This window comes from Podarcis melisellensis (assembly GCF_964234715.1).
Source record: "Podarcis melisellensis genome assembly, chromosome: 6".
In the NCBI taxonomy this organism is placed as follows: domain Eukaryota; kingdom Metazoa; phylum Chordata; class Lepidosauria; order Squamata; family Lacertidae; genus Podarcis; species Podarcis melisellensis.
In genome coordinates, this window is record NC_138538.1 from 59,489,505 (window position 1) to 59,505,105 (window position 15,601).

Below are 15,601 nucleotides of genomic sequence, written 5' to 3' on the forward strand. Positions count from 1 at the left end.
CTCTCAAGTAGACAAACTGAAAACAACTTAAGTCCTTTAACTTCAATAGAAATACACTTGAGTATAATTTATTACCCAGTTTCTTTAGGGCACAAGGTTTGCCCCAATAAGTTATGGTACTTAAGGAAGTTGAAAATATGACTTGAAGATCATCGCCATTGGAAAAATGCTCTGCCATTTCTCATATGAATTTTGTTGTCTATTTTTGAGAAAGTAGCAAGTATGTGGACAACTAAATAGTAACCCGCTAGATTTGTCACTTCTTTGTCATTGGCTGGGATCATCATAATTAGGGTTGAAAGGTAGCATTCTAGATATTTTCCAGTTTTCACAAACCCATGTTGCTCTTCCATACTGTTCTGTTGGGTGAGATTATCTTGCTTATATCAGTTATCTTGTTACAATCTACATTTTTGCCTCAATTCTAGAATTTCAGATTCAATAGCATAGAAAGTAGCAAACAACTATAAAAGGCAGGCAAAACTAGTCGGTTCGCTTTTTTGACACTGTAGCAAAATAGTCACATAAATTAGCCATTTAATCACCATAGTCCATAAATACAGTTTGCAGTAATTATGCCTCTTAAAAACATTGTGCATTTTGAAACATATTTTACTGCAGTTTTTCTGTTTGTTTTCTTATTGCAGTGAATATATATAAGAGCAGGCCTCAGATTATCTTATTATGTATAGATTTGTAAGCCAATTTGACAAATTTGAGTTGTAACTTGTTTTTAACTAATAAATTAAAAAATGTAAAATTTATTATTAAATAACACAACATTCCATAATTTTATCCTGAGGATATGATTTCTATTCGTGAAACAATAGCAAATTCTATGTAAAACTATCAACCCCATTGCTGGACTCAAAAGATTTATAACCATGCTATATGCATTGATCTCCTTTTTACAGGGACAGTCCTGATTAAATACCCACATTTTTTTAAATGTGCAATGAAAGGTTTCATTGATTATTTGTACCAATAACTGATAAATGCTCTTAGTATAGTAATAATTAGCTTTTAGTGCTAATTATTTATAACTTGACACAATATAAAATTATTGATCTGGAAAGCAAGACCTATTGGTAGCGTAAGAATACAAATTTCTAAGTGCAGATAAATAATAAATTGTAACCATTGATATGGTAGAGTTGTTTGTGAAATAGTACAGCCCTTGGCTGGCTGGTTGGCTTGTTGTTTTTAAAGCCTCTCCAAAGAAAGATGGCTTGGTGTATTTTATTGATGGTATGGTTTAATGAAGAATTATTATATTCTCCATACGCCACAATTTTTGCTCAATCTTCAAATGTTTTTATTTTTCTTTGAAGCTACAGTTTGGATTTAGAGCTTTCCAGATGGAAACTAATTTCAAAATACTACCCAAGCAGCACACTACATGTTAGACAGCAGCTGTATATTACAATGCCTCTGGAGTGCATGATTTGCACTGAACAAGGGGCAGAAGTGAGAGAGTGCCTAACTCTTCCCCATTCAGTTGCTTTCTCCCTGAAACTCCCAACTGCTTTCATCCTTCAGGGATCCAGACACTTGTTTGTGAAAAACAGAACTTCAGCCCTTCAGGGTTAAGGGTGGCTAGATAGGGCTAGGTTTCAAGGGAAGGGTTCTCCAGTGCAAATCACCTCCTGCTGAGAATGCATTGCAACAGAGGAGGGACATGTATGTGGCTGCAGTGTAACATGTAGTTTGCCCTTTAAACACACAAATAAGTCATTTATTAGAGCTGATCCAGGGATCCTGCCTACCTAGAGAAGGCTGCCTGCTCTATCTTCTAAGAAAAGGTTGGCATCTTTTGCTGGGTGATGATGATAATCTCCACCTTAGAATGAGGGATGCCAAGTCTTTTGATCATAAAGGATAAGAATGAGTTTCTTTGTAAGTTTTTCGTGAAGTTATAAAGGAAGACGTGTCTGTCCTGTTACTACAAAGGCCTACTGTTTCCTATTTTGTTTGTTCCCCAATCTAGTTATTTAAGGCTGGAAACAAATGAGACCTTTATTTATAGAAATATCTCATTTGTAAGGATCAGTGCCAGCCTCCCCGTAGGATAGTAGACTTTGCAAGGTTCAGTGCTAGCTACTAACACCTGCTGTGTGAAAGATCAGTGCCACCATTAGCTACACACCCAAGTTTCAGGTCTGGAAAAAGTTGTTTAAAGATGGTCCTGCTAAAGCTTTGGGGCACCTCCAGTGTGATGGATCTGGATAACTATGAGGATATATAAAAATCATTTCAGTGTATTATTGTCATAAGAATGTGATGCATCCAACAGTGATGCATTGAAAGAGCACTGGCAGCTCTGTAGATCATGCCCCTATGTTTATAGGACTCAGTTCACATGTGGCAGTGGGAAAATACCAACTCTTTTAATGGTGCAAATTTGTACTTTCTGGAGGAATCTAATCCAGATCAGGATACAAAAAAAGATAATAATGGGCATTGGGCAGCATTAGTAATGTAAAAGGACCCCTGACCGTTAGGTCCAGTCACGGATGACTCTGGGGTTGCGGTGCTCATCTCGCTTTACTGGCCAAGGGCATTAGAAAGACATATAATGATAATGGTTCCTAGGTATGAATCTGAAATGGTAAAATACATCACCTGCTCCTAGCCACAATTTATTAAGTATTTCCTGCCATGTGAATGCTGCAACTTTGTTTTGTACCCATCAAATTGTTGGGTACGTCAGTAAGATGCAGTAATTTGATGTAATAATTTGCTGTACACTGCAGTCATAATTGGACCAATAAGTCTTGGGTTCAAATCCCGGCTTAACCATGATGCTCACTGAGTGATCTTGGGCCAGACATTATTGTTTCTCCTAACCTATCTCACGTGGTTGTTGTGCTGATAGAAAAATGGGGTAATTCCTACTTAGGAACACAGGAAGCTGCCTTATATTGAGCTAGACCCTTGGTCCACCCAGTATTGGATACTGTAACTGAGAGCAAGCTCCAGGGTTTTAGGCAGGGATCTCTCCTGGCTCTCCTTGGAAATGCTGAGGATTGAACCAAGGAGCTTCTGCATGAAAAGCAGATGCTCCACCACTGAGCACTGTCCCTTTAACTTACCTGAGTTCTTTGGGAAAAGACAAAATACAACTGTAATAAATTTATGCATAAGTCTTGTAAATTGAACTATGATTGATGTAGGTTAGTATGATTGTTATGGTATGCCCTCCCCCTTTTAACACAAACTTTTATTTACAAATGTAAATACAAGCAATGAAAAGGAAGGGCACAGCTTAATTAAATCACTAATATGTGGGGAAATGAATCATTAGTATTTCATGGGTAGACTTGTGGGACAACTATGGTAAGCAAACCCTTCTTATTTTTATATCTCCACTTTGTTGAGGCTGGAAAACCTTTAACTGTTACAAGTGCATTCAGAGCTGGATTAAGTCAATACGATGTAACTTCTTTCATGAAATATCACATATAAGACATGATGCAACAGTGTTTCTTTTCAGCTGTGCAACTTACATTGGCCACATCCTTATTTTATTCAATAACTACTTTGTCACAGCAGTCCGTGTCGCTTTGACTATTGGTGTTGTTATTATTTTCAGTAGTGGTACCCCATTGTCTGCAATTTCTACAATATTTCTGCAGCAGCATAACTGCTTATTAGCATGAGAGGAAGTGGTCACATTAGTCCAGCTCTGTGCTCTTTCCATTGGCTTCCTAAAGAGTGGCAGATTGAATTTAGAATGACATAGGTCCTAATAAAGGCAATGAATGATTTGAGCACTAGCCATATTTGAAATTTGCTTTTAAGCCTCTCCTACAGAAAATGTGTGCCACCCAATGTTAAGAGATATTCACTGTCTCATCTGAAGCCAACCTTTGTGTTCGTATCACCCACCAATGAAGCTCTATTTTTTCTGATATTTAACTTTGTCACCTTTCAATCTCCCAGCAGTCTTTTAAAATGTAATTAATATTTAAGTTTTTTTTATTATAATCTGCCTTGTTAGGGCTATAAACACATGGGCTATATGTAAAATTATGTTGCTGTTATTACTTTTTGTAATATTACTTCCCATAAGTAACGTTCACTATGTGCGCACAATGAAGAAAAATACGTTGATGATTATTTCCTAATGGCTGCACTTACCAACATGTGTGCTGCTAGGACCCAGCCTGAAACACAAAAACCTACAAAACCAGTTTGATTAGAGATTATACCTGGAGAGAGAGAGAGAGATCAGTATTTATATGATGGGTAATAAGCAACACTGAGGCTTCAGCTTTTCTATTACAAAAAAAGAAATTTACAAGCCTGCTTTTTTGTTTAAACCTTCAGAGGATTTTTATATATTAGGATGCTATTGTGCAGGGAAGTCATAGTGCATAGCTGTTTTATATTCTTTATACGGAGAAGGCCAATAAAATGGTAGCATCATTGCAAAGGGGCTAGCTAAATATTTAAAACTCTTGTCTCCTTTTGGTCCGAAGATCTAGCAGATAACATCCATAATTTGAGTGCTGTAGTGAGGGGTTCCTCAGCCTTTAAAAAATAAAATATTTAAATGAAATAAGGAGTTTAAAGTGTACAAAATAGTGAAGTGTGCCACTTATAATTGGTGATGTCATGAGAACTTTCAAATGGATGTTCTAATAGTTTTTTTATTAAAGATTGTTGTGACACATTTTATTGTAGATGGAAATAGAAGTACCATCTTGAGTAAAAATAACTATCCGCCTGTTTAGTTTTTCAGTATGTACATATATCTGGAAAAGCTCTTAGTTTCTACTTTCTGCTAACAAGCATACATCAGCAAATCAAGAACTGAATGCATTATTTACTGCACTTTTGTAGTGTTAAAGTAATTAAACTAGAATATTTCTCACTAGTAAACTCACAACGCATACTATTTTCATGTAGCTGTCTTCTATCACCAGATCTTTTGATCTATCCAGACCAACGCTTTCTACTCTGGTAGTGTCACTCCAAGATATTGGGCAGAGATCTTTTAACAAGTGATGCCAGGGATTAAACTGGAACCTTCTGCACATGAACCATGTGTTTTACTACCAAACTATGGGTTTTTCAGCTTAAAACACATTTAAACTGGTCAGCTGATTTCCATCAAATTTGACTTTGAATTAAGGGAGCTGTCCTAAGCTCCCATGTAGAACAGCTGAGGGGCCATTTGATGCTGTGGACCTCCCTTATCAACAAAAGAGAACTGCTTATGCTGCTATATCTAAAACTGTTGTTTAAGCAGTCCTTGTGCAAAATTATGCTATCAAATCTATAAAGCAACATGAATTAAGGGGCAAGCAAGTGCCTTGCAAGCAGGTCCCTGTAGCTATTGCACATTATAGGCTGCATCTCACATTGTAGAATTTGGACCTAAGTCAATTGATTATAATGAGTCTATTTTGGGTATGAGTTAGTCACAAACCATGCACAGAATTTAGAATTAGCCTCCATAGAATGGCCACTCTACTGGGTGATAAACCCAGAGACCCTCTCAGATTAAAACAGTTTTAAAATGTTAATAAATAATAGAATTATAGACCATCAAAAGTAGAATTTTGGAGCACTGGTAATGTTCAGTATGACTGTAAAGCTGTTGTTTTTCAATTGCTTTCTCTCTTCTCCCATTCTCTGTCTTAAAATCAGATAATCACCATCATTTGAATGTACAGTTATGTTTAATCTATTTAGCAGCTTTGCTGAACTAGTGCAATAACCCTCCACAACCTCCATATGTTTTAGACTACAACTCCCATCAGGCATTGCGAGTTGTAGTCTAAAACACCTGGAGGATATCAGGTTGGCAAAGGATGCTCTACAACTTTGTGCAGTGATATCTTTATGTGGCATCCTCTCTCAGCTTATTCTCCGCTATAAATACACAACGTTAAACTGATTCTTAAAAATACAAAACAAATATGGTTTTAAACTAATATAGATTTATCCCCAGCAGAAACTTGTGTTGCTTAATCTGTAAATTTATCTGTAATGCAAGATAATTTCTGTCTAGACAGGCCCTACAGTCATGTTCTGAAACTCTAGCCCTACAAGAGACTTATTTTCATTCAAACCAAATCATGTGCAACAGTTTGTTTCATTAGGCAAAGTGGCACATGGTGTTGGTAGAATTGTGGGGGCAGCAATTGGCCAGTGTCTTCAAAACGTTGGCTAAATAGGGACTGTTCTTTGGTTTTTATAAAATTAGAAATTTCAGTTGGCATGCCGTAGCTATGCTGTGCATACACAATGCATGTCCCCTCTGATTTTCAGAGCTCTGAAATCCCTCAAAGGTTCTCAGCAATAACCTTCAGCAGCAGCTTGGTGAAAATCCTTCTTTATATGCCTTAGCTTTCCCCAAGCCCCATGGTGCAAGGCTTCATTTCCTTGTAACAGTTAGCATAGCTCCATCAGAAGCAGTAGGGGTAGCAGGATGAGTCAGTGGAGCTACAGGAGCTAAAAGTGCAGCCCAGAGAGCCCAAGAAAGAGTGGTGAGAGAAAACAGTCTGGTCCAAGCTATGCTGTAAGAAAGGCTGGAAAGAGGTTAAGTGTGGCAGGGGATAGAGGACATTGGTGGGGCCAGTGGCTACTAGAAAGAAGGACCCAAGCCTTTGGGGTCACATTCCCTTGTAGGCAACAGGGACCACAAGCAAAAGTGCATGGAGGAAAGGATAAAGGTGCTTGAGTTTGGAGTGATCTTGACGCTGGAGTTGTTGCAGTTCTGGTTGAAGTACCCAGGGCCAGAATCAATTATGTGTTGTGGGATCAGTTGTAGCTTAGTCTGCTAATGACGACAAAGTGCTGGCAGCAATATATCTGACCACATGGCCTCTTGACTCATGTCCCCCATGGCTTTTAAAATCTAGCACAGGGGGTCTGATTGATTGGGTCCAGAGCATGGTTAATGCTACATTGTGTGAGGGGGTATTCCCTCTGCCTTGAAAGGGGCAGTGGCGCAGTCACTCTGCAAGAAACCAGCTCTGGATCCTTTAGACTGGAACAACTATCAACCAGTTACAAATACCCCTTTTGGGGGGGAAGGTGATGAAAAAAGTTGTGGTTTCCTCTTGTGCTTGATCTAAAAGCTGCAGTTAATGAAGTATACCCTAAAATGATGGCTGACAGGAGTGAGACTTTATCAGCATATAATACTTCTGCTCAGAGACCTGCACTGGTTCCTGATACGCTACCAGGTGAAGTTCAGAGTGTTGCTATTAGTATATAATGCCTTGAACATCTTGGGACCAGTTTATTTGTTGGATCATCTTGCCTGATTTGTGCCCACCTGACCACTTAGATTTGTGGAACTGGCATGGTTACATATGCTGCATAATACTTGTTCTGCATCTGTAAGAAATCAGTGCTTTAGCGTGGCAGCACCTCCACCTTGGACCTCCCTGCCGATTTGACTTCAGGCAGGCACCTTCACTGTACAGTGGTACCTCTGGTTGCGAACGGGATCCATTCTGGAGCCCCATTTGCAACCCGAAAGGAACGCAACCCGCTTCTGCGCACATGCGGGTTGCGATTCGCCACTTCTGCACATGCGCATGATGTCATTTTGCACGTCTACGCATGCGCGGGTGGTGAAACCCAGAAGTAACCCTTTCCAGTACTTCTGGGTCACCGCAGAACGCAACCTGAAAAAACGTATCATGAAGCAAACGTAAAAAGAGGTATGACTGTATTCTTTTCAGCCCCTGCTGAAAACATTTTTGTTTAGGCAAGCCTATCCAGACACGCAGAATGTTAACAAGTGTTTTAATCTGGTATTTAGCTTATTGTTTATTTTTATTCTCTGAATGTTTTGAATAGTTTTAAACTGTTTTGAACTGATAATTTTATTGTTTTGTTCTTCTTGTAAACTGATTTGAGCGCTTATTACATTCAAATGATATAAAAATCTTGTGAAATAAATGAATAAAATTTAACCTCCCATACAAGAACTATCACTTTGCTCTATAGTGTCCTTCTTACAGTTTATAACAGAAGTTTTAATTCTATTCTTTAATTGCTGAAGTAAAAGAAGTTAACAAGAAGAATACACATTTTGCTCTTTGGATGGTGGTGAGCTGACACAATTTGTTCCATACCTTAAAGTATATTAGCAACAATCAAAACTTTAGACTAACATTTTGGATAGTGAGTTTAATTTTTTAACAATGCTTGCTCGATCAATTCAGTAGAGGATGGCAACATTTTGATCCCAGTGGGCAGAAAATATAAAATATGAGCAGCTCATGTTGGTGTGATGTATGTGCAAACTTTGGAATGTTATTGCACTCTTAACCTAGGAAATGGAAGGAAAGTTTCAGGAATATATAGTGATCAATGCATATTGCCAGTTGTGCAAATAGCCAATTATCAACAATGTAACTTTTCATCCATGTAATTCAAGATTCTGCCACCACTCTAATAATTTTACATAAGCCTAATTACTCCAGTGCGCTTTTACCTATTTTTGATCTTCCAATTTTATTAGAGCTAACCATAGTAAAAAAAATAAATCTCTAAACATTTGAGCTTCAATAACAATTTCTTTCAAGATGAAAAAGGTGTCCTGAATTTGAAAGTATAAAGGTGAACATTACATTACAATGCCTTTAGTCCCAAAACTTGCCAAAGTTACTAGGGCAACCACATCTCCCAGCCTGCCAATCTACTCCCCCCCCCCCAGCTACTCTTCAGCCATTCATGAATCCCCCTGTGCCATTTCCTTTGAGTTGCGCCAGCAGTGCACCATCACTTATGCACACCATCCTCATATTACGGCTTAGTCACCAATGCTTTTTTTCTAACCTGGATATGGTCAGGCTGGAAGAAGATGCAAAGCACACTCCTGTCATCCATTCTTGACAAAAAATACTGTTGAAACAATTGCCGTCACAGGAATCGGCATTAACAGAAACAACAACAGTAGCAGGAACAAACAGCTAGTGCATGTCCATATGTCCTCATGCTCCACTTCTAAGAGTCAGACGAATACCCCACCCTGCATGTCCAATAGATGGGACAAGCTCTGGACTGCAGCTGGTACTCTTTGTTGATAAACAAGACCTGCTTACTTTCAGTAACACATAGCAATTTAAAATAATAAGAATAAAAAACAGATCTAGAACAATTTTACATTTTAAATATTGAAGGCAGGATACATATGAGATATGAGAACATAGGAATTGTCTCCTAAATCAGATCTAATGGTCCATCAGGTTCAGCATCTTGTTTCCATAATGGCCAATTAGATGCTTCTGGGAAGCCCCCAACACTTTGTGGCCAGTCGCAATGGGCCAATTTTATTTTATTTTTTGCACCTTTGGGATTCTGCCCCCACCCCACAGGTTTGTTGTTCTGCACACAGTTTTTCCTGTATCTGTTGCTAACTCATTGTTCATAGATGGTGCCTACATAAGGATCCACACTTGTAGAGTATATAGCAGGGGTTGGCAACCTAAGGCCCATGGGCCACAAGCGGCCCACGGGGGATGTTTAACCAACCCACGAGCCGCCACCCCCGAACTGAGCCGTCCGCTCAGCGAGTCCCCTGCACTGCGCTAAACCAGTGCAGTGCAGTGCAGGGGCTTGCTTCCACAGTGCCAGAAATCATGCCTGCACAGACACAGATGCCAGAAATCGCAGGCATGCACACTCAGGCGCACACGCAATCCGGCCCATGAAGGGATCTCCACTGGAGTGAACTGGCCCAGGCGAGGTAAACCTTGCCGACCCCTGGTATATAGAATAAATATGTTCAAGTTTTTATAACTAGGATTCAGCAGAACTCAATATTGAGTTCGTGGACTACGATATAGGACATTATGCTTGATTGCTAAATCAACTTTCATCATGACAAAATATTGAATAGTTTCCATTTCAGTGTCTGTTACATTAAAAATCCAAATTATTAAATGGGGGGAAAGCAATGAAACATTCAGAATTCCTTCTCTCTGCCCAACAGACTGCACTTCTACATTGTTCCTTCATAATGTGAACATAGGTGCAGACAATGCCTTCATTGCTATATCTAATAAGAACCTATCAGATGCCAATTCAATCTATTTGTTCATGTAGCACAGTATTGACCACTAGAGGACAGCATGGTGGGGTAGTGGTGCTTACCTGACCTCCTTGCACCTGCATCACTGCTGCTTACTGGGTGGGATCAGCGCATGGCAGGGGGGAAAATGGTGTTCCTGCCAGTTTGTTCACCACAATACAGTTTCCTATTGCCTCACCCTCTCCTTCTCGGCAAGCAGCAGCAACTCAGCAGCCAGACGTTTGGGTGAGTGCCACTGCCTCACCACGCCATCCAATCCAGTATTGGTATTGTCTCCCCTGTTGGCAAAATCTTAGAGCTGAGTAGGGCTAAAAGATCCAAGATCTAAGAGGAGGATCTAAGAATAATTTGCAAATGATCAGTGTTGTGTTTTACAATGCCACTGAAACAAGTTAGCCAACTAAACAGTATTTTCTGCACTGAAGTTTTCTCTCTATTCCAAAGCGAGAAAACCTCTATTTCTCTCTATTTTCCAGGTGTCATCTATTCCAAACTCCTAATGCAAGGGTCTTCCTGATGTTGTAGGACTCTAACTTATACCAGGCCCAAATAGCATGGTCAATGGCCAACGTTATCTGAAAGGCCACAGGTTCCTAAGCTCTGTCCTAATGCAAGGCACAGCTACTCCATCCACTTGTATGCTAGTCACAATCAAAACAGGATCACATGTCACAAGCATAGAACAAGTTTTCTGCAGAAGGCCACTTGCAAAGCAAATTTCTGTGAACAAGCCAAACCTCAGATTGCAGGGGCAGACACAGAAGAAAAAGAAAAGACAAGATTTAACTTTGAACAAAATTTCTTCTCATAGAGTTGCCTGATTTTGCTGCAGAATTCTCACTGCTGGAGAGGAACAAGCTGCCATGCAATTTAAGAAAGCATTATATTTGCATTCTCTCCTAGATATGCATGCCTCAAGCCTTAAATATGCTGATCTGTGAGACTGTACACACAAACAAGACTTGTCCACAAAGGGAGAAACCTTTAAACAGGCCAAAATAGCATCACAGAAACTGAACATAAGGCACATTGCAAGCAGTAGTTTTAAAATAATTTCAGTGAAAAAATTGTTTTACACTAGCAGATGGTTGAGATCCTTTAGTGGTCTGTTTTTACAGGTACTGTAGATACTGGACATTTTGCAACTACTTTTCAAGTTGAATGGTGTAATGAATGAATGAAATGACCAAAGGATTTTGGAAAGAGAGAAGTTACTCCAAGGACTGCATGATAGTGTACCCATTGCTTTCACTGGTGCTTCTTCCCAAACACTTGCGCTTAAAATTTAAGCATTCAGACACAGTTTCCTCAAACACACACCATGTGAATTAATGGAAGCAAGTCCATTAATTGCAAGGAAACTTACTTCCAAGTAATGGGTAAAACTGATCGCTTACTTCCACCGGATGGGATCCTGAGTCTAGGCTCTAGGGTCTATGGAGCTTTCTTGTGCAAGAGAGGATTTCTGACCCCTTAAGGGGGAAGCCTACGCCTCCTTACCTGGGAGCAATTCCCAGCGAACCTAAAGGGGGCCACTTCCGAGTAAATGCACCTAGGATGGAACAGTGCACGCACTATTCAGCTAAGGGAACCGGTGGCAGAATATTACATTTCGGGAAAGACCCGTCCTGCGCCGTGCAGCAAATCTGCAGTCGCCCAGTTACATTCCCCCCCCCCCGTGCCTCCTGCTCTTCCCCACCCCCTTCCATTCATCGCGGCGTCCGCCTGCAGAAAGGGCTCGCACTGCGCAGAGAGAGAGAGAGAGCTCCCCTCCTTTTCTCCTTCCTTCCTGCTGCCGCTGCGGTGTTTGGAAGGAGGCCTAGTCTGCTGGCAGCGCTTTCCCGGCCGGAGCGCGCGCTGAAAGGAATTCCTGAGGCCGCGATTGGTCCAGCGCTGGCCTCCGTGAGAACGGACCTCCTCCCCGTGTGTGTGGCTCCTATGCAAATTGCAGCGATTGCGGAAATCAGCGGGCTGGGAAGCGGGGGAGGGGAAGTCTGTCGAATCGATTGCAACTTCTGCAAAGTCTAACACAATCCAACGCACACAAGGCAAAGCCAGGGAGAGAGAGAGAGAGAATCTGAGAACCCAGCCAACCCGGCTTGGATCGCTTTCAAAAACAGAGAGGCTAGAGAGAGTCCATCACAAATCGTTTTGATTCGGAAGGTGTCATTTATTTATTTATATTTTTAAAAGCTTACCCAGCAGCTTGGTAATTAACTACCTTTTAAAAAAAATTCTTTATGATTTTCAGTTGCTACAAGTTTATTTTATTTATTTTTTATGGAAAAGAGCAACGTGTGAGAACTAATGATGAAGCCCATTGACTCGACCTTTTAAAGTTTCTCACGTACTCTTTATTTACATTGCAATGGTACGTGGACGCGTCTTCTTCAGCCTTTTATTTCCATGCTTTCAAAAACGGAAAAGAGAATGTGGTTGACGTGAGGTTTTAATGGCTATTGTATTGCAGATGTTTGCTTTGTAACCTGTCTTAATTGCTGCAAAGTAAGGTTTAACGGACTGCGTTTGCCCGTGTGCGCACTAGATACCAGATAAGAGGCAGAGTGGGTGGGTTTTGCTGCGTGCACTAGACTTTTCTCTCCCCCCCCCCCGCCCCCAGCGATCTGAGAAAACCGCTGAGCTTGCTCGGTGTAAACCCCCCCTCCCATGTACGTGCTCAGCTCTGTAAAAAGACGTCTGGGATCGGCAGCCAGCCCAACACAAAAGGAAGCGTCTAGACTAGGGATGTAATTGACAAGCCCATTCTCTAATCAATGTAGCAAATGTCTATGATGGACTAGAGCGCCATCCAATAAGAGAACAGGCTGGATGTTGTAATGTTCGAAATATCCAAAGTGGAAGGAGGTGGAAAAGAGCGAGTGGCGTTCGTCCCTCCCTCTTCTCTAAAGTTCTCTCTGCTCGGCGCACCGAGGGATAGTTGGTAGCTGTCAAACCAGCGCAGAGCTATATAATACATTTGGATTTTGCTGAGAGATCTGTAATAACAAAACCAAGTTTTCTCTCAGTGAAAGTGCATGGCGCGATCAGTTCTGCTTAACGTTGCATTCACCTTTGTGCTCTGTGATTGAAACCCTTGAGCGTTTCTGCAGCAACCTTGTCCCAAATATATACTCTGCTGTCGATATTTCTTATGCAGGAGAGGAGATGACACCAGTGAGCCCCCCCCCTTTTCTGACTGCACTGTTGTTTTTGTTTGTTTGCTATTTTATTCTGGTGTGTTCCGATCATCGCCTGGTTCGAACCACTGTTACTCGTGATTGGGGGCATCCTAAGATATGAAAGTGCTTTGGAGGAATCGAGGGTGCCCTCCCCCTTAATATGATTACAGGTCCCACTGATTGCACGGGGATTTACTCCCAAGTAGGCATGATTAGGGCGGAAGACTTCAAAGTGCTTTGGAGGACCCTGCCCTGTTGAATTCTTCTTCGTGATCTCTGTTGCAAACTATGCTTCTATGCTTGACCCTTGGATGAGTCCCTCGAACGTGTGTATGCACTGCGTATTGGGTAGGCACGTCAGGAGTTTGTGACCCTCCCCTCTTCATTTACTGGGACCAGTCAAAGATAAACACTTTGAACTCTCGTTGTTGATCTGAGCTGCAGTTTTAGGCACTCACTTGACTACCGTTTAAATCAGTGGGACTGAGAAGTGCTGAACTCTGAATCTCACCCAGCGAGTGAAATTTGCTTATGTGAGGAGGGATTGTGAGAATTGTAAGATCCGTGTGTGTGTGTGTGTGTGTGTGTGTGTGTGAGAGAGAGAGAGAGAGAGAGAGAGAGAGAGAGAGAGAGAGAGAGAGAGAGAGAGAGAGAGAGAGTGTGTGTGTAAACGCGCGCACGGGTAGGTAGGTGGCATGATATATATTCCCTCTCTTCTCTTTCCTCCTTCCTGCACTGAACTCCAGAGAATTGGGAGAGTTAGAACTTGCTGGTTGGGAGCCAGGCTGGCTGTCTTTCTCTGGACCGGAGCTCTCAGTAGAAACCAAGTCCAACATAACCAACCACACACTTGCGCTCGAAATAGCCTCTGGCAGCCCTTTCCGGTGTAAAACCCTCGCCTGCAGCCATGCAGGAGGTCCTTGAGTCCTCCCTCGAGCTGGCCAAGGCCAGGGCTTTCCGAAACGCTTCGGGAACTTCATCGCAGACTCCTTAAGCCCGCTCTTCTAAAGCGGAAGTTTGGACGTCTTCTTCGCGCCGGGCAATGGACGCCAACGGGGCCCCCAGTTTCTCAGCGGCCAGGGCGCTCGAGTAGGCAGATCTCGCTTTAAGAGCCAAGGCAGCGAAATTCCCACTAGAAAAGTAGTAGCTGCGAGGAAACTACCCCGCTCTGACTTTTTTCCGGGGGGGGGGGACTACCCCCAATTGCTTTAAAGTAAAGAAAACTGCAATTGGGGGAGGGGAATGGCATGGAAAGTATCGACTAGTCGTGACTTCACTTGTCATTTGCCGGTGGTCGAGCGACTCTGCTCCGGAGCAAGCTCCCGCTTTCGACCAGCGGAACTAACCCCGAGGAAGTGGTTTAAAGATCTCTCTTGCCTAAAAAGTTTTTAAATCATATTAATGCGATTTCCCGTTAAGTCTCTCCTTGATATATATTCAAGATGGTCCGTATAAGTGAACCCTCCGCGACGTAATTTATATATCTAAGAGGATTTCACCGAGGCTGGCGAGGTAAAAGTTTCTGCAAATAAAACATGGCAAATGCAATGCCGGGCAGCGTGCCAGGTAGAATATGGATAGGAGGAGGGCTCACGGCAGAAAGTCTCTTCACAGAGAGACATATACCATTTCACGGTAGCAGCAGCAGCAGCCTATAGCACTTTTCGAAGTTCCCCTTTTAAAGAGACAATGTTGGCTTCAGCCAGATCTTCGTCTGCAATGTTTTTAATGAAGCGGGATCCTCTAAGTGTATTTGACCGCCTCTCTCCCTCTCCCCCGCCTCCCCCGCCTCTTGCTATATCTCTTTTTATACCCTCGGGACGACGGACTTCCCCTCCTCCCCTCTGTGGGGGAATCTTCCTGAGGAAACCTTTTCGGGGGCTTGAAGCGAGGTTTGCGCCTCTTTTGAGGAGGGAAGCTTAAAGTTTATATTATGTTTGTCCCTTGCCCAGCTACACACTCGTGTGTGTGTGTGTGTGTGTATGTTTATGGGGGATCCAGAGGGCGCTTGCGGATGTGAGAGCATTTTTGTGTAGGCTTCTCGGGAGGGGGTGGGGAAGGCGAGGAGGGAGCGGATGTGCAAAGGCTCAGTGCCTGAACTTGGATGCAACGTCTGCCTAGAGGGCGCAAACAATCATCCCACGTCCAAAAGTCTTACGAAGGGCGCCAAAAGTTACTTAAGATAATATTCCTAACCGCAAAGAGCTGGAAATCGTACGGCAAAGCCGTCTGCCAGCGACTGCAGCGGAGCCAAGGGCCCGATTCTGCCTCGCTGACAAATTAGCCTTCCCCTGTCTGCTTTGTGGATTAAGGGAAATCTTAAAACATCTCCCTAAGCATTTGTAGGGATGCATATGTGTGT

General features: G+C 42.1%; 1 protein-coding gene across 6 annotated transcripts in view; it reads left to right on the forward strand.

Annotated features, from left to right (window-relative positions):
- NFIA (nuclear factor I A) overlaps nucleotides 1-15,601 on the forward strand; it is a 420,964-nt gene that overhangs the window by 111,749 nt on the left and 293,614 nt on the right. The window lies entirely within an intron of this gene.